Raw genomic sequence first — 19,752 nt, forward strand, 5'->3', positions numbered from 1 at the left:
TTGAACAGCGAGAAACTAATCCCATAGGATTTATAATCCTTCTTTTGTATTGATATTTTTTGCTGGCAAGTAGCGGTCGGTTTTTCTTATTAATCTAATTCAATATTTATTCATCTTGATACATACGAATACATGTTGTGCCATATTTTTCCTTCATTATCTTCATCGACTTTCTCCCTCTCTCTGGAATTGTTATACAGTCGATCTCCTCCTCCTCCCAATGAGGGCCTTTGAAGGGTTAATTAGCCACTCGATTTTTCTCTCCTGATGAGGAAGGGGAAAATGGCCTTGTCAGCTCTCTTCTTCTCAGAATGACAATATTGCCTCGTTAGTCGTCTATCTTCAAATATCCCATTATTGGTAGACAAAGGCAACAGCGTGACCTTGGCCCCAGAGGGTCTTATATGAAAAGGATTAGTTAGTTGCTATTTATTCATGCAATGATCCTAATCTATTAGTAGAATCGATATTCACGGAACATACGGTTTTATTTCTATCTATTTTTCACTATTCTGTCTCTTATTTATTCTACGCGCACTGATTTTTGGGATGAAGTTGCGAGGACCCACGGCCTTGCTCTGCAGGTCATTCACCGGAGCTTATGTGATAACAGAGGCAGCGGCACGCTTTCATAGCTGGTCACCAGTCAATCACTGACCAATCCATAATTCTATCTAAATTCATGGAATGAACGAGAGAGCAGTCGTTTAGCGAACGCATCACCTCCTGATTATCGTGTGCTCCGAATGTAATGACTGCATTGTGTATATCTTTAATTCTTAATACATTCTCATAAAAATCCCCTACAGCCAAAACAAAATTGGAATAATGGTAACACCTACTAAGCGTTAACGGATTCTGTAGTAACAGTTAGTAATTAACATCATTTTTTGATTGGCTACATTTTAGATGTCACACATTGACTTAAGAAATCTCCATAAATCCATGTTGAGTGTAAAATTCATTCGTTAACGTTAAGAAACGATGTGGAATTGCCGTATCGAAAATGTCCAAGTGCAGACAATGAATGACACGGGGTCCTTTCGTACTTAACGGACTTTGTCACTTGGGAGAAGTACGGACTCTTCAATATGTCCATTAAGTTGAAAGTGCTACTGTAACAGAAAGCAATACCTGACTGTCGTGATTTAATCTCTTTACTCCTCCAATTTCATCAATAACTCGCTGTCAATATCCTCTGCAGACAAACTGGAAACAACTGTCTGGATCATTTCCCCAAAATATTTTATTTTCCCAAATAAATTTAATTTTCACATAAGATCCCAGTCACACGCTACACTCCACGTAACAATGACGACCCACAAACACTAGTATAATAAATCTCATTCAAATCCTCTGTAAAAACGGAAAAACGGATTCGGGGACTATTAATAAAAACCTAAATGGAGGAATAATCATTTCCACGTCCCGTAAAGTTCGTCAGAGCAGCAAGGGATTTTGTGGATTCCGTCGTCATTCAAAATGAAATAAAAATCATTTCGCCGAATCCAAAATGATAAAAACCCATGATTTGAATTCCTATTCTCCTCTCATTTTCATCACTGCGATGACCTCTGTGGGGTATTACCTCGATATTCACTGGCTTTTAAAGCAATGAAAAAAAATAAAATTTTAAGCATTTGTCTAAAAGGGTAGTTGTGTTCAGAATGGAAAATAAAAAAATATAAAAAAAAACATCTATTCCTAACTAGTCAGATTCTCTCTCTCTCTCTCTCTCTCTACTCCTCTATCTCTCTCTCTCTCTCTCTCTCTCTCTCTCTCTCTCTCTCTCAAGGAGTTACCTTCGCGTATTTTTTTAATTCTCGGTAAACAAATAGAATTAAGTTAAAAGAGGAGGTCGTGTCTCGTTTTCATTTTTTTTTATCTCAAAACCGAACATTTTTCTGTTCAGTGAAATAATTACCATATTTTTCATATATAAATATATATGCTTATATTCAAAAGACGGTTGACATAAAGGTGTCCCTTTAACGAACCATATAAAGCAACCATTTCCTTCGCATCAAGTACAATGCATCATGATTTTCGTCTCATAATTGCTCAATCACAGCTTCGGGATGTTCTTTTATCTTCCGTTTTCCCACATCTGTCCTGAGTCCCCGTCCATGTGCGACAGATTCTTGAGGAGGAAGCGGAGACCAAAATTAATTCACCAGCGGAGGTATTTGGCCTCCTCCTCCTCCTCCTCGAGCTATCGAGGGGCTTCCTCCTCTGATGATGTCCCAGTGACTCCAAGAGAGAGAGAGAGAGAGAGAGAGAGAGAGAGAGAGAGAGAGAGAGAGAGAGAGACTAAAATGTTCACATCTGCTTCAACCTAGAGGTTGTTATCAAAACATATTACGAAATAAAATATTTGTTATACTTACGCTTCATTTAGTATATTAAGTAACAGGTTAGAGAATTTAATTCGCAGAAGGTTAGAGAATTTAATATGTAGATGAAGTTAATTTTCCTGCAACTCTCTCTCTCTCTCTCTCCTCTCTCTCTCTCTCTCTCTCTCTCTCACACACACACACACACACACACACACATTTTTGTGACACCGAATAAAACCTTGAGTTACTTTGAGATAAAGCAATTGTCTTCAATTCAACATTCATGAAGTGAAAAATGCTGTCACCAAACATCATCTCAGACATTTCATCTGAGACTAGAATTTTCAGGTCATTTCCGACTGAAGGATTTCACGACCAAATTAATTCCCAATAAATCTACTTTAAAATCCGATGCAATATGTCGGTCCCTTTGACGGATTTAGTAACGTTAATAATTTAATGATTTCGTAACTTCGTTACCTCCTTCATGAAAGCAGGAGAAGGGGAGGAGAGTGAAAAACCGATGAGAGAGAGAGAGAGAGAGAGAGAGAGAGAGAGAGAGAGAGAGAGAGAGAGAGAGAAAATAAAAAACCAGTCTTTACATGGAACTAAAACTATCTTAAAATCTGTTATCCTATAAAAAGCAAACACCTATCTACGAATATCAGTATTACATAAAAAATGCTCAATATTGCAAAGCCTTAACAGAACCTCACTGTATTATCTATAATAGTCTTTAAGAGAAGATTGAGTTTCAATATCCCAACCAAACAGAGACCTAAACAATTTTAAAAATATGTTTTGCTCGCAAAGTCTGACCCATCACGAGAAGCGCTTTCAATATTCTCCGTGAGCCCCAAGAAGGTTTTCATAAGGACAGGGAAAGCTGGCTGCAAAGTTGCAACGAACGAGCACCCTCCCAGTCAGGTGGTGTGTAATGAGATCGTGATAAACTTCGTTGAGTTTCTTTGCAATATGCAAGAAGTTCCCATTTGATCAGAAGACAACAAAACTTACTTTCATTTAAACGACAAACCTTACTTTCATTTGAACTTTCATTTGATGACAAAACCGACTTTCATTTGACGACAAACTTTCATCTGATGAAAAAACCCCCTTTCATTTGATGACAAACCCGGCTTTCATTTGAAATTTCCATTTTAACGACAAAACCGACTTTCATTTGACGACAAACTGACTTTCATCTGACGACAAAACTAACTTTCTTTGACGACAAAATTGACTTTCATTTGATGACAAATCCGACTTACATTGAACTTTCATTGACAACAAAACTGACTTTCATTTGATGACAAACCTGACTTTCATTTGACGACAAAAACCGACTTTCATTTGACGACAAAACTGACTTTCATCTGATGACAAAACTGATTTTCATTTTGACGACAAAAACTGACTTTCATTTGACGACAAAACTGATTTTCATTTGACGACAAACACAACTTTCATTTGATGACAAATCCGACTTTCATTTGAACTTTCATTTGACGACAAAACCGACTTTCATTTGATGACAAAACCGCCTTTCGTTTAACGACAAAACCCGACTTTCATTTAACGACAAAACTTACTTTCATTTGACAACAAAACTGAACTTTCATTTGATGACAAACCCGTCTTTCATTTGATGACAAAACTTACTTTCATTTGACGACAAACCCGACTTTCATTTGGCGACAAAACTTACTTTCATTTGACAACAAAACTGACTTTCATTTGAAGACAAACCCGACTTTCATTTGACGACAAAACTTGCTTTCATTGATGACAAAATTGACTTTCATTTGGCGACAAACCCGACTTTCATTTGACGGACTAAACTTACTATCATTTGACGACAAATCCGACTTTCATTTGACGACAAAACTGACTTTCATTTGACGACAAACCCAACTTTCATTTGCAGACAAAAGCGACTTTCATTTGATGACAAATCCGACTTACATTGAACTTTCATTGCAACAAAACTGACTTGCATTTGATGACAAAACCTGACTTTCATTTGACGACAAAACCGACTTTCATTTGACGACAAAACTGTCTTTCATCTGATGACAAAACTGATTTTCATTTGACGACAAAACTGACTTTCATTTGACGACAAAACTGATTTTCATTTGACGACAAACACGACTTTCATTTGACGACTAAACTTACTTTATTTGACGACAAATCCGACTTTCATTTGACGACAAAACCACCTACTTTTTTTTTGACGACAAAACTGACTTTCATTTGACAACAAACCCAACTTTCATTTGACGACAAAGTGACTTTCATTTGAAGACAAACCCGACTTTCATTTGACGACAAACCGACTTTCATTTGACGACAAAACTGACTTTCATTTGGCGACAAACCCGACTTTCATTTGGCAGACAAAAGCGACTTTCATTTGATGACAAATCCGACTTACATTGAACTTTCATTTGACAACAAAACTGACTTTCATTTGATGACAAACCTGACTTTCATTTGACGACAAAACCGACTTTCATTTGACGACAAAACTGTCTTTCATCTGATGACAAAACTGACTTCATTTGACAACAAAACTGACTTTCATTGACGACAAACACGACTTTCATTTGACGACTAAAACTTACTTTATTTGACGACAAATCCGACTTTCATTTGACGATAAAACCTACTTTTATTTGACGACAAAACTGACTTTCATTTGACAACAAACCCAACTTTCATTTGACGACAAAAGTGACTTTCATTTGAAGACAAACCCGACTTTCATTTGACGACAAACTTACTTTCATTTGATGACAAAATTGACTTTCATTTGGCGACAAACCCGACTTTCATTTGACGACTAAACTACTATCATTTGACGACAAAATCCGACTTTCATTTGACGACAAAACCTACTTTCATTTGACGACAAAACTGACTTTCATTTGACAACAAACCCAAACTATCATTTGACGACAAAAGTGACTTTCATTTGAACTTTAATTTGACGACAAACCGACTTTCATTGACAACAAAACTGACTTTCATTTGACGACAAACCCAACTTTCATTTGCAGACAAAGCGACTTTCGTTTTGATGACAAATCCGACTTACATTTGAACTTCATTTTTTGACAAAACAAAACTGACTTTCATTTGATGACAAACGACTTTCATTGACGCACAAAACCGACTTTCATTGACGACAAAACTGACTTTCATCTGATGACAAAAATGATTTTCATTAGACGACAAAACTGACTTTCATTTGACGCAAAAAAATGAATTTTCATTTGACGACCAAACACGACTTTCATTTGACGACTAAAACTTACTTTATTTGACGACAAATGAATCCGACTTTCATTTGACAGACAAAACCTACTTTCATTTGTCGACCAAAACCTGACTTTTCATTTGGACAACAAACCCCCAACCTTTCATTTGACGACAAAAGTGACGTTTCATTTGAACTTTTCATTTGACTACAAAGACAAACCGACTTTCAATTTGACGACAACCCATCTTTCATTTGAATACAAAATTAAATTGACTTTTCATTTGATGACAAAATCCTGACTTACATTGAACCTTTGTCATTTGACAACAAAGAAAACTGAACTTTTCATTTGATGACAAACCTGACTTTCATTTTGACAACAAAACCGACTTTCATTTGACGACAAAAACTGACTTTCATCTGATGACAAAACTTGGATTTTCATTTGTTGAAACGACAAAACTGACTTTCCATTTGACACCAAAACTGATTTTGGGTCAATTTTTGACGACAAACACAACTTTAATTTGATGACAAATCCGACTTCATTTGGAACTTTCATTTGTTGACAGACAAAACCGACTTTCATTTGATGACAAAAACCCGACTTTCATTTAACGAAACAAAACCGACTTTCAGTTTGACTACAAAACTTACTTTTCATTTGACAACAAAACTGACTTTCATTTGATGACAAAGACTAGTCGTTTCATTTGAATTGATCAAAACTTACCTTATTCATTGGACGACAAACCCTACTTTCATTTAGCGACAAAACTTACTTTCATTTGAACGACAAAACTGACTTTCATTTGAAGACAAACCCGACTTTCATTTGACGACAAAACTTACTTTCATTTGACGATAAAACTGACTTTCATTTGGCGACAAACCCGACTTTCATTTGATGACTCAAACTTACTTTCATTTGACGACAAATCCGACTTTCATTGACGACAAAACCTACTTTCATTGACGACAAAACTGACTTTCATTTGACAACAAACCCAACTTTCATTTGACGACAAAAGTGACTTTCATTTGAACTTTCATTTGACGACAAACTGACTTTCATTTGACGACAAAACTGACTTTCATTTGACGATAAACCCAACTTTCATTTGAAGACAAAAGTGGCTTTCATTTGAACTTTCGTTTGACGACAAACTCGACTTTCACTTGACGAAAAAAACCGACTTTCATTTGACAACAAAACTGACTTTCATTTGACGACAAACCCGACTTTCATTTGACTACAAAAAGTGACTTTCATTTGAACTTTCTTTTGACGACAACCGACTTTCATTTGAAGACAAAAGTGACTTTCATTTGACGAAAAAAACAGACTTTCATTTGACAACAAACCTGTCATTCATTTGACGACAAACCCGACTTTCATTTGACAACAAACCCACTTTCATTTGACTGACAAAACCGACTTTCATTTGAAGACAAAATTTGACTTTCATTTGATGACAAACCCGACTTTCATTTTACGACAAAAACAGACTTTCATTTGAAGACAAAAGTGACTTTCATTTGACAAAAAAAAAACAGACTTTCAATGGGACAACAAACCCCCGACTTTCATTTGACGATCAAACCCGACTTTTCATTTGACCACAAAACTGACTTTCATTAGTCGTGTTTAAGCAGCGGTGACGGGAATATGAAACGCTGTGTATTTATCTAGACTCAGACCCGTAGAAAACGAGGGGTAAAGAACGCCTCTTGAAAGGAGGGAATTTCTGAGGATCAAAGCATCACTGGGAGATGGGTAAAGAAGCAGATGCAACGCTGCCAACTACAATCAGGAGTTGTCTCTGTTGACTTTAGGGTAAAATGAACTTGCAGGATCTGTATGTTTTATCTAGATGGGTTTGGAGAAGATTGAGTTGTGGGAGCAGGAGCTATGGGGGAGGAGAGAGAGAGAGAGAGAGAGAGAAAGAGAGAGAGAGAGTCTAAACTGACGACCCTATCATATATGCCGTTACAGAGCCCAGTGGAGCAAATGGCCACTCTCTCTCTCTCTCTCTCAGCAGTCCAAGAACCAAAGGAATAAAAAACACTAATGAGGGAAGATCAAATTTTAATCTTTTGAAGTGAAGCTGCGGGCCCCATATGCCCATGACCTTCAGATGATGAAAGTAACTTAATTTTTTATGGGCACCCGTCCAAGTAATGAACAGCTCTAGTGGACAATGCATCTCGATAATCATTCCTATGTTGCTATTTTTTTTTTTTTTTTTTTTTTAATTTTGGAACAATTCTCAATATTTTCTGATGTTTTTTTTTTTTACGTGAAGGCCGACGGAGTTGGCTACCCAAACGCCTTTTCCTGACTTACATAAACAACAGTATTCATATCACTCAAGTATGATAAATGACCTTGAGGAAGGTCAAAGATGACGTCATTTCCGCCTACTTTCCAAAAACCCTTCAGGTCAAAGTCTGCTGTTGAGATTCTTGTACGCTTAAATGGCACTGAACCGCCTACCCACCCACCCATCCGGTCTCTCCAGCGCCCTCTCTTCAACTCGAGGCCAAGTTTCCATGTAAGAACCGAGAGCAAGAGTCCACAGACTGCCGTGAACAGCCGTTTCCTGAGGACTCTTCTTGTTAAATATGACCCCAGTCTGGCTTTGGAATATAAGTCAAAATCGAATTGAGAATTTTCCATCTTACCTGACAGCGTGAATTTGTCAGCAACAGTTTTCGTTCCTGAAGAACATCAACATTTTTGCTCGTACTTTGTCTAGCTGCAGGCAGACATATTGTCGTCCATTGGATAAATGTATGTACAGAAAAGAATATATATGAAGAATATGTACAGAATACTTCTAGTCTTCTCTCTCTCTCTCTCGGCCTCTAAACCATCCTTTGTCCAATATGCTGGGACCGGCAGCTTGGAAGAAGAAGAGGAGGAAGAGGAGAGGAGGAGGAGGAGGGACTGGCTGACTCGGAGATGATATCGGCCGAAGATCCTGAGGAATCTTTATTGGTCTATCTCAGCAGAATTTCTCTCAATATTTCATCTCGGCGGAATTCATTCTCTCTCTCTCTCTCTCTCTCTCTCTCTCTCTCTCTCTCTCTCTCTCTCTATCCTAGGAGATGCAACTCCTTGGACGTGGTGGTGTTCCGAGCAGACTTTGAAAGTCTGACTTCTATATGTTTTGCGCAAAAATGCGGTGTATTGATATTCTTAGTATACGTGAGCTGATTCAGATCATCTTTTTCACCTTTCCTTACCTTGAACTTTGGTGTTAAACGTTGCATCAACTACATTTCAAAAACTGCAAATTTTGGAGTGCTCAACTGCGTGGCACTGAAATTATTAAAAATTTAAATTTACCCGAATATAAAACTGTTCCTTGGCATGTCGCCACTTGGACCCCTGACCCCCAATTTTCCTTGGAGGCAGGTGACGAAACTTTGTAATCCATAATAAAATGTAGTCATTCTTGGCAATCTTTTACATTTTTCTTATAGAACTCTGTCAACTGAATCTACTTATCACACTTACAAAATGAGACGTACATGTGGTACAATCAACTCTTAACAAAAGACGCTAGACCTTCGCATGTAGAAACTCCAAAGTTCATCAGATCCTTATCATTATCTAACCTTCGGTTGAAGTCACCTAAGCTCATCTACAAAATCAACCACTTTTTTGTAGAATTTTAAACTCACTTTTTTGTAGAATTTTAAACTGGGGTCTACAAAGGCGGCTCTCCATTCTACAGTAGTAGATTATATTATATATTTTGGCGACATTTTTTGTCATTTGGCCCAAAATTTACTATTGGACCAATGGGATGATAGTTTTGCAGTTAACTTCCAAGTAATATCATTGGGCATTTCTGCCCATAATATATAGGTAAGACCACTGATTTAAATTTTCACAAAAACAAAACTACCCAAACCGAAAAATCCATTGGAACCCAACAAGTGTTCGTGTAGGACATCGACCAAATTTAACTCCGATGGACCCGCAATAAAGTTGGATAATGATCTTTCAGAGGAGCCGCCAAAAAGAAAAAAAAGAAAAAAAAAATATTTCGAGAGCTTCAGGATCAACTAAGCCTAATGGGACCGACCTAAGAGACCTTTCGGTCTCCCAGTACATTCTTATATTCCAAACCCAACTGTTCTGCAACTAAGAAATCCAGTTGTCAAACAACTGAAGAGAAGGCCTATTTGGCAAGAGATCCCAATTTCAAAAACGGAAAGTGTCAGCCTATTTGGGAATAAATCCAATTTCCAAAAGGGTTATTGAAAGCCTAATCGGCAACAGACCTCCTTTTCAAAAGCATTAAGCGCAGTCCCATCTGGGAACAAGTCCCATTTTCAAAAAACAGAGTAAGAATAGACCTACCTGAGCTTACATTCCATTTTCAAGAGTGAAAAGTGTACGCTTACCTGGGCAACAGATTTAATTTCATTTTGAAAAGCTTTAGCGTAGGCCTAAATGGCCAGGCGAGTTCAGTGTAGGCTGTTTTGGCATAGATCCCGTTTTCGAGAGAATTAAGCGTAGGCCTATTTGGGAATAGATCCCAATTTCTAAAAGGTCAGTGTAGCCCTATCTAGGAACAGGTAGTTAAAAGAAGGCCAATCTTATCTAGATCCCATTTCCTAAATAGTTAAGCACAGACCTTATTCTGGAATAGATGGCAACTGCTCCCTTCCCTCGCCCCATCTCTTGGGGTATTGTCTTTCAAGTGCCTTCATATGTATGCAAAGTGGTCTCGCCGAATTCGTCAACACCACCTGGAATTCTCGATGTTGGAGTGCGCTGGAATGACGTAAGAGGTCAAAATTTATTCTATTCTTTCCAGACGAAATATATATTCGGAGAAAGGGTTGAATGACAACTCGGATTATACGGTTAATACATTTTTAGCACGTATGACTTTGTATACATACATACATACACACATACATATACGTATATATATATACTTATGTCCTTACCAAGACAATTAGGTCTTGTAACATGAAACTTTCCAGCGGAAGACTTAGAAGTTAAAACCTCACCGGTCTTTTGCCTTTAGAGAAATTGCTCCTATACGTAAGGTTCTCTCAAAAGGCTAATGGGATAGATAGTAGGTCCTTTTTTCCCGGCCAAAGCGAAACTCACTGGAAAACTTGTGATAAGTTCCAAATTTTCTAATCAACTTTCCCTACCAACGATAAATGAAAGCAAGGATGATAGAAGGTAAGAGGAAGAGCAATATTCAAACGGGGAATTACATAAGATTAAAATCAGATACTAAAATTTCTTTCATTTCTATTTCTTTCATTTCATATCATTCTTTCCGAGAACTGACACAAAACTCCTGGATAGGATAAATATATAACATCACGGATTTTTTCAAAGTCCAATGTCCGTCTATCTACAGATAACACCATCAGAAACTCAAAAACTAAAACGAATTTAATTCCGTGAACGAAGACGACGCCATCGTATTCCTCCGAATGCAAGAGAATTCTACTGAATGTGCACGATATTTTTTTTCCCCTGCCAACTCGACAATATCCCAAATGAGCGATGACAAAGAAACCTGGTTTATTCTGACAGAATTCCCGTAGTTTCCTGGGCTATCTGATATACTTTTAACTCTGGCGGTTAAACTGCCGATAAACTAACTTACTTCTTTTTTTTTTTTTTGGTAAACGATAAATTATATAAATATTTTGAATCACCTTAGTATATCTTTCTGATACTCGGTTCAAGTTTGACAGTACACTTAGTGATAAACTTATTCCTTTAAGAAAAAGACAAATTAAACAATTGTGGAATCTTAACAGAATCAAAATATCTTCTGATAAACTGTTCAACTTTGGCGGCAAATTTTGTGATAGACAACGTACATTCGTTCGGATTCGAATTGGAATACAAAATTTTAGACCAATGGCCGAGCGCTGGGACCTATGAGGTCATTCAACACTAAAAGGGAAACAATGAAAACTTTTGAGAGGTAAAACAGAATTAAACCTTCAACTATTACACTGTGAAACAATTGTTAGGAGAGGGTCGAAGAGAGTCAGATGGAAGAAAGAGATATGAACGGAGGTACAGTCAAACGCATGCAAGGAGTTGCAGCTAGGGCCGAAGGGACGCTCCAAAAAACTTTAAGTAATGCCTACAGTGCACCGCGTGAGGTGCACTGATGGCAATATCCTTATAAGTGATGCATTCTTCTAGAAGACTATCAACTATGCAATTCTGAAGTCAACATACTTTTGAGACTACTGAACAAGGCTTAAAACCGGCATTAATAATAATATTATATAAAATAATAAAAAAAAAAAAAAAAAAGCAGACCGTTTACTCTCCCTCCACAATCACAAATTTGATGTTAAAGAAACCTTACTTAAGACACTTAATTGATTAGTTCATAAAAGTAATGGAATAGGTTATCTCAGTACTATTTTTATGTACCAGTAAAGATGAATATTTAATGTAAAATTGAAAATTAATTTCCAAATAAACTATTAAATATTCATTTCGTATAAATTGCAGAAACGTTGTGAACATTGTAAATACGCCAATTCGATATCTTTAACAACTGAAGTTTATATAGAACTTTCCAACTTAAGTTTCTTTATTTTGTAGCTAAATTTGAACTGAAACTGAAATACCATCTGTTCTACTGACAAAAACTGACCCCAAAGAACTTGGGAGAGTCAGTGAATTTGGTTTTCCAAAAGAGAACAAAACCTAAAGAAACATAAATATTCAAGTCAACTTTATCTGGTTCCTGCAACAGACAAAGGGAAGGATCACAATGCCCATTACATTGAAAGAGAGAGAGAGAGAGATGAGAGAGAGAGAGAGAGAGAGAGAAGAGAGAGAGAGAAGAGAGAGTTTGATGATGCTTCGTTAACCAAGTAATGGTTTTTTCACGCCACTGTGAAACATGTCATCAATACAACGTCGACACTTATCTCATACATATCACAAACAAGTTGAAAACAAGTCAACAACCGTAAGTGAAGTACGAAACTGTCACATGCTGGATAATCGTATGTAGCACCGGTTAGGTTACCAACAGGTCGATAGCAAGTATTCAACATTTTTGTGATGTGTATGTGATAAGTCACCAACATGTGCATGACATAATTTTACTGCACTTTGACGCAGCTGAGTCTAACATGTTTGACAGAACAATCTTTTAGAAGCCAATCAGCCATAGCTCAAAGTGAGGTACTACATGGCTCAGTGAAACCGTTCCAGGCACAGTTTCCAGGGCGTTGGGCTAAAGACTTGTGAAGTAATCTGAAAGCTGTACCGTTATGGAGCCACACAACCCCCGCCCCACCCCCCACCCCCACAAGAGGGAAAATGACATACTGAGAATTTTATGTATAAATAATTGCTTTAAACAGCCATAACGATGACCAATTTTTCAGTGCAATTTCCCCGAACAAATTCGAGAGAAGAAGAAACTGCATCCGCTTCCGATTTGTCGCTGTTCCTGGACCACAAAGGAATTATATTGAAATTCCTTCCTACTTTAATCCCTTTGATTTGGCTGCTTATAAATAAAATGAAAGAAAATACCGCGAGAGTGGATGATATAAGGACTTGAACAGACTGGGACGTTGAAGCTTCCTGGTATTAGTTTAAATGGAGTCTTAATGCACGCACGCACACACGCCTAATGGAACAAAGACGAAAGAAAATGAGAATTAATAGAAAGGAATGGCGGGAATTGTTACACCCGAGTCAGTTACCTATGAAGGTTTAAATTTATATCGAAGGGAGAGAGAGAGGAGAGCGAGAGATAAACGAATGATTATGATAAAAAAAAACCGGTAAGAAGATATGGAGTTCCTACTTTGAGAAAACAGTTCAGAGAGAAAATGTGAAATTTATATAAAGGAAGAAGAACTACATCGATACAGAAAACGGAGCAAGAGGTTACGGAAGCTTAACAGAACATACATAGGGAATACATCAGGGAATATACATAGATTCTACATCAGTCTGGTGGATATGAATCCTGGGGAATTCCCAACCATTTGGTGAGAACTAGATATGACGTCAGTCGCATAGAAACAACAATAAAATGTCAAAGGAGGAATATCTTCCATTTGTAACATATTCATTTGCATAATAATTACACTTACAAGCGCAATATTTTCACCAGGCAGCTTCGGTTATTACGTGGATGGGTGACCACCAGTGAATATCAATTATCACGGAGAATTTTTCTCTAATAGGCCATTTTGAAAGAATAATATATAAAAATAACTTAAAAAAATCAGTAATTTATTCACAGAATTCTAGTTGAGAGAGAGAGAGAGAGAGAGAGAGAGAGAGAGAGAGAGAGAGAGAGAATCCTCACAGGCGTCAAAAGGGTGAAATCACGTAGGAGCAATTTGTCCCCCAAAATGGGGTGGGCTTCTTAAGCTAATCTTGCCTCCGGCCATAAAAGTGACCACAGCCTCGGAATTTTCAATGATGGCAACAACGAGCACCGACGCGTCCTCCTCCTTCTCCTTCGACATCCCTTCATGGAATGAAACTGCCCAGACGCTGCCCCATTTCCGATCAGGGGATTTACTCGAACTTGAGGGAGGATGAGTTGGAGTAAGTAAAAATAACACGAGGGAAATTCTCTCTCTCTCTCTCTCTCTCTCTCTCTCTCTCTCTCTCTCTCTCTCTCTCTCTCTCTCTCATAATATTCGCAAACATTACTTATCCACAAGACCATTCGCAATGCACGATAAATATAATGAAAGTCGTGACAATGTTCACAGAATACTCATGAATACATGAAATTCTGTACGAGTATCTACATGTATGCGTCTATGTGTACGCATTAATGTATAGCACAAGTTGGTTAATTTATAAACCTTTTGTTAATTCCTCTATACCAGGCTTTTTCTGCATATTTGCAACTGCTCAAACTTTTCGTGTTAAACATTTTGTTAAATTAATCTCCAGGAAAGGAATGGAATGGAATATAACATTTAGGCCCAAGGCCAAGTAATGGGACCTGTGAGGTCATTCAGCGACGAGAGGGAACCTGAGAATTAAAGGCTTGAAATGTTTGACAGAAGAAAACCTTTTGCAGTTGCATCAGGAAACAACTGGTGAACGAAAGTAACAAGGAAAACTTAGAATATGAATGGAGGTGCAACAAAATGTACAAAGGAAAGCTGCAAAGAATCTTAACTAAATCATGCCTACAACTGCACCACAAAAGGTGCACTGAAATCTAGCTTTAAAATTGCCAAAAACGTTAGTACATTTTTTTGTGTGAAAATCTTTTCTCCCCAGGTCTCTACCCTAGCTGACAGGCTACTAATAAAGCCTCCACAATCCTTTGGGAATCTGGACAGAGTGTCATAAATAAAGAAAGACAGACTTTTCAAAGGGATTTTTTTTCCCTGTTGAAAGGGTGAGAATGGAGACACGGTAGGAAGGAGAAAAAGGAGTTGTTAGTTTTGAAGAACGAGAGTAAAGGAAGCGAGGGAATATCAAATAGCTTGTAATACAACGGAGAGAATCCAAGATGATTATATCAGTCGATTTCTGGCGATACATTAACGATCACGCGATACACATTTTTTTATTTACAAAAAAAGTTAATTAGCAAATTACCTGGGCGAGTGGACCCAATACTTTGTAGCTAATTATTTCGCTGTTGCGTTACACAGCTAATCACGACGATAATTATGAGCATATCAGAAAAAATTTAATTTCAACTTTAGGAAGACGAAGTGGAATGATGTTCAAAGTTATTATAAAACAACAACAACAACAACAACAACAAAAACAACAACAACAACAATAATAATAATAATAATAATAATAATAATAATAATAATAATAATAATAATAATATACTGGAAAAAACTAGAGCTGAAGTAGCTCCAGGACTCATGCAGAGAGTGTAATCCTAGAAACTGTGCACATAGTAAGAAAAGTGATGGACTCCTAAGGAGGCAGGATGCAACCCGGAACCCCACACACAATAAAAACCACCCGGTCGAAAAAAAAATAATAATACTAATGAAAGGCTCGGAAACATTTATCCAAGTTATCCAAAACCCAGAGAAAGATGGTGATAAAGGAAGCAGAAAAACGATTCGATATTATGACATCCTCCAATGACAGCGAAGACCTTCAATGAACAACTGATTGGGAATCTGTCTGGGAGGGAATATAGCCGTCAGGGTGTATCATAGAGGGGGCGGTATCCCTTTACAGCGACCCCTCTATCATCCACTCCTTCCCCTTTCCCTACCCACCCCCATAACGTACGAGACTAATTTAACCAGGAATATTCCAACTACTCTCTTAAGACTTCAAATTTACACTGATTCTTTCATCATTGCCCCCTCGGATAAACCCAATTTTACTTCCATTACAAAACATTAATTTTCCCCTAAAAACCCTCTCCGCCCGATTATCAGCCAGACGCCCGCCCCGACTTACGCCTTGGCCAAGCGCCTCAATCAAATTTTGACTCCCTACGTCCCGAGCCGCTATAGCCTGAGTTCATCGGTGGAGTTCCTTGAAGAAATTCGCGACTCCCCCGGCACCGGCATCATAGCATCCCTCGACGTAGAATCCCTATTTACCAACGTTCCCGTCGACGAAACCATTGACATCATCATGGATCGAGTCTACCGAGACCCGTCGACGGCCCCCACTCAATATCCCAGAAGCCTCTTTGCGCCCATCCCTTACTGGACATCTGTACGAAGAGGGCCCCCTTCTCCACCCACCACGAGGACAGATGTTCCGTCAGAAAGATGGCGTTGCCATGGGCTCTCCTCTGGGAGTCCTTTTTGCCAACTTCTATATGGGCACCGTAGAAGAGAGGGTCTTCGCCCAGAGCCAGCACCCCCAACCCCCGCAAATACGCCCGTTACATATACGATATCTTCGTGCAAGTCGACACCGAGGATGAGGTAGAAGCCCTACGTCGCCGATTCCAGCAATGCAGCGTTGCTAAACTATACAGTCGAGTTTAGCACCAACGATCGGCTCCCTTCCTCGACGTCCTTATAACGAAGACAGAAGACGGTCTCCGCACTTCTGTCTACCAGAAGAAAACTAATTTAGGAATGTGCCTCAACGGGGATAGCGAGTGTCCAGACAGGTTTAAGAACACTACTGTCAGGGCCTTTGTGAAAAGGGCCCTCTCCCATTGTTCCACCTGGCAGGACACACACCTCGAGCTTGATAGAGCTTCACAGATGCTCGTGAATATAACGGGTATTCCAATAAGCTCATCAATCGAGAAGTGCGTACCGCCCTCGAAAGATGGTACTCAAACGAGGAACAAGACCCACGACCCGCCCCACCGAGAACATCACGATATATTATAAGGCCTTCATGCACTCTCAATACCGCGAGGAGAGAAGGCCTCGTGAAGAAGATCATTAAGGAAAACATCCTCCCCATTGAAGAAGGCAAGATAGTGGACCTTATAATATACTACAAAAACCGTAAAACAAAAGACCTTATCATGAAAATAACCCCTCACCGCCATCAGGAGACCCCCTCAAGCAGACGAACGTAGTATACCAATACATATGCCCCGCCGAGGATGTCCTGGGAAGTACATTGGAATGACTACCATGCGTCTTGCGAAGAGAATCTCCTGTCATGCCCAAGAAGGGGTCTATCAAGAACCACCGCCCTCACCGCCCACCGAGACACAATCTCCCGCGACTGTATCATCCGTAACACCAGGATAATAGGGAGAGCACCCGACCCTCGACGTCTGCGCCTCCTGGAGGCGTTACACATCCAGGAACAAAAGCCCTCCATGAACACGACACAGGAGGCCTTTTTGCTCCCGACCTGCACCCGAAGAAACACTCCAATAACGGCAAACATCACCTTATCGCCGCCCGAAAACGCCCAATCCAAGACGACATGAATACGATGGATAATACCAGCAGTGACAATAATACGATGCATAATACCAGCAGTGACGTCACGCGGCCTTTACCCAATCAAAACGAAGCCCGGCGTGATGATATGCAGCTGAGAAGATCGGCGCGCCTGCTGAGCATGCGATCGGGAGCTGGCTTGAGCCCGCAGCCAGGCAGCCAATGCTAAAAGAAGCTCCCCACCCACGAGCCAATGAAAAGGCAGCGGCACGACGCCCCCCGCTGCGCCACAGCAATATAAGCAGCTGGACTCACCTTCTCACTTCAGTCCTTCACACACCTCCGCACAACGAGGATGTCTGAGGTTTATTCAGACGAAACGTCCGGAAAGGAATAGAAAGAATAGAAAAGAAATAGAATTTAACATAAATTCTATCTGTAATAACTCTACGGGATATACCCGAAAATTTGACTACCCCGACTGGAATTTTTACCAATAAAATCCATTCGTTCTACTTAATTGAGAATTATGTCAACCTTCGGTGCGTTGCTCACCAGTTTAAGCAACAATGAGAAAGCAATAATTAGAAAAATAGAGAAGAACCTGTATAAAATTAATGCAGCTGAGGCAGCAATTACTTTTAATAAAACAAATAATAATAATAATAATAATTTGATTCCAGCTCGAGGCTATATACATGACAGAAAACATTTTCGTATAAACACTCAGCACTTTTCAATTTGTTCAACTAGGTGTTAAATTGCATGCGCAGCCAAGATCAGTTTTTACCTCACACTAAAATAGACACTTAACGTCGCAAAACTCAAGAGCAAGGTATACAAAAAAACAAACTAGGAAAAAAAATATCAGCAATAAGAAACGCCCCTAAATAGAAAGAAGGGAAAAAACGACAAAATTCTATAAACAAAACCCCCACCTTCTTTAGGGAAGAGAATTAATAAATATACCAACCCTTCGCAAATTCTCTTCAGTATTCAAATGGGCCTTTCCTTTTCCCCTCTGTTTTTTGAGGGAGACTATTTTGGCGAGGAAAAGGGAAATATTCGCGAATTTTAATGTTGGCGTTCATGAGGGGAAAGTGAATTTCACTCTCTATACAAGAAATATTTGATGTTTGGTCCTCATATTCATTGCCTCAGAATCATCATCATTATGTTTGTTAATATGAACAGCAGTGCTAATGATGATGACTGATGATCTTGTGTTAGTTGATAATGATGATATCAATCACTAATAAATAATATTAAGCCTCTTGATTAGATACATGAATTGTCAGATACTCTGGAAGTTTCTTGGACATAGATTCCATCCTAAAATCAGGACTGAACAATGACCTGGCAGTGACTGACACCTTGTTTCTCCATGGACCCACACCTATCAAAAACAAACGACTGACTTGAGAATATTATAATTGTGATATTATACTGAAAAAGTAAATTATTATTCCTGACAGGATGGAATGGTGTATACTGGGAGACATGAATGCTTGAACTACGACCCTTAGCGACGTTCGAATACACCTAAAAATCAAATAATAGCAACGAGGTTGCTGAATTTATCATCACAAAGTCGAATTACTCTTTGAAACACAACCACACTTGTGCTGTATTTCACTGAAAAACGAATTATAATCACTTACAATGCGCATGTGTAGAGAAAACACCACTCCAATAAAGGCATTGTTATTTCCAAATTGTACCTCAGCCTGTGAAGACGAATCATCCCAAAATCATTCTGGGGGAATGAATTAAATTCACTCTTGGATCACAACTCTTATTAAACAATATTGAGGTTAATGCAAATTAAGGAGAAAGTTTCACAACTGTCCAAATCTCATCCCAGCTCCTAAAGAGCAACCTTAGTCCTTGGTCCTCTATTGCTAAATATTGTCAAAAATTAAGAATCTTATTCTAAATTCTGCTCTACACTTCAGTTACATCAAACATTTTGGAATACTTCTAAACAAACACACAAAGAACAGTACACCTCCTGCGATGCACTGTAGAAATTACCCAAGGCTCCCTGCGGCGTCCCTTCGGCCCCTAGCTGCAGCCCCTTCCATTCTTTTGACTGAGCCTCCCTTCATAGTCTCCTTCTGCCTTCTTTCTCTCCCCAATCCTCTCCTGACAATTATTGCTTCATAGTACGACTGCCAAAGGCTTTTCCTCCTGTTATGCTTTTTAAGATCTTTTTCAGTCTCGATTTCCCTTTCAGAGCTGAATGACCTCATAGGTACCAGCGCTTGTCCTTTGCCCTATTTCATATTTCAT

Source organism: Macrobrachium nipponense, chromosome 25, assembly GCF_015104395.2.
Source record: "Macrobrachium nipponense isolate FS-2020 chromosome 25, ASM1510439v2, whole genome shotgun sequence".
In the NCBI taxonomy this organism is placed as follows: domain Eukaryota; kingdom Metazoa; phylum Arthropoda; class Malacostraca; order Decapoda; family Palaemonidae; genus Macrobrachium; species Macrobrachium nipponense.